Here is a 1,603-nt window from a genome sequence, read left to right as displayed (position 1 = left end):
ATTTAATTTGCACTGCACTTTTCATTAACAAAAATCTCAAAGTGCTAGTGTTTAGAATGTGGTAAAGATTGTTTTCAGCTACTTCTTCACTAATCTTCAGCTTTGCATGTTTGAAAGCAGCTGAATAATAAGTTGTGACTAGCATTCAGCTGGTTTTTATTTTATATCACTCTTAGCTACGATGGCACAAAGTTTCAGCTCAGTTTTTCTTAAAACAGCTGAATTAAAGCCATTCTGATTCAGCTGTGGCGGCCATCTTAAATTCTTTTTTAGTAAGCCMCTCCCCGTGCCACTCCTTATGAAGAAGTGTAGCTCCGCCCCTTTTCCCAGACTGAACCGGTCCGTCTCAGTGTGACGGAGCAGGTTGTGCAGGTCAGGAGCTGAGGCTGTTAGAACAGGAGACACTTCCAGTGAAACAACTGTTAAACATGAGTATAAAACTCCTCTAACAGAAGATTTAAAGTATTTTTCTCTCCTTGAACTCGTCTTCAGTCTGTTTCCCAGTTATCAGAGGATGATACAATAAGTGAGGAGGAGTGGAAACAGCTCTTTTCTTCCAGCAGTCTTTAGAGAAACATGGTGTCTTTGATCAGAACATGCTGGGATTGACTCAGAGGGGCTTTAATGAACACCCCCTACATGTGTCAGAGGTTTAAATCAGAGCGGGTTGCATCAGCTGCTGGCCTGTTGGCAGCTAAACGCACACTGAGGCTTCGGCTGCTGGCCTGTTGGCAGCTACATGCCACTGAGGCTTCGGCTGCTGGCCTGTTGGCAGCTAAACTCACACTGAGGCTTCGGCTGCTGGCCTGTTCGCAGCTAAACTCACACTGAGGCTTCAGCTGCTGGCCTGTTGGCAGCTAAACTCACACTGAGGCTTCGGCTGCTGGCCTGTTGGCAGGTAAACGCTCTGAGGCTTCGGCTGCTGGCCTGTTGGCAGCTAAACGCTCTGAGGCTTCGGCTGCTGGCCTGTTGGCAGCTAAACGCTCTGAGGCTTCGGCTGCTGGCCTGTTGGCAGCTAAACTCACACTGATGCTTCGGCTGCTGGCCTGTTGGCAGCTAAACTCACACTGATGCTTCGGCTGCTGGCCTGTTGGCAGCTAAACTCACACTGAGGCTTCGGCTGCTGGCCTGTTGGCAGCTAAACTCACACTGAGGCTTCGGCTGCTGGCCTGTTGGCAGCTAAACTCACACTGATGCTTCGGCTGCTGGCCTGTTGGCAGCTAAACTCACACTGATGCTTCGGCTGCTGGCCTGTTGGCAGCTAAACTCACACTGATGCTTCGGCTGCTGGCCTGTTGGCAGCTAAACTCACACTGAGGCTTCGGCTGCTGGCCTGTTGGCAGCTAAACTCACACTGAGGCTTCGGCTGCTGGCCTGTTGGCAGCTAAACTCACACTGATGCTTCAGCTGCTGGCCTGTTGGCAGTTAAACGCCACTGAGGCTTTAGCTGCTGGCCTGTTGGCAGCTAAACTCACACTGAGGCTTCGGCTGCTGGCCTGTTGGCAGCTAAACTCACACTGAGGCTTCGGCTGCTGGCCTGTTGGCAGCTAAACGCCACTGAGGCTTCTGCTGCTGGCCTGTTGGCAGCTAAACGCCACTGAGG

The sequence above is a fragment of the Austrofundulus limnaeus genome, unplaced genomic scaffold (assembly GCF_001266775.1).
Source record: "Austrofundulus limnaeus strain Quisiro unplaced genomic scaffold, Austrofundulus_limnaeus-1.0 Scaffold2246, whole genome shotgun sequence".
Classification (NCBI taxonomy): Eukaryota; Metazoa; Chordata; class Actinopteri; order Cyprinodontiformes; family Rivulidae; genus Austrofundulus; species Austrofundulus limnaeus.
This window is presented reverse-complemented; position numbering follows the sequence as displayed.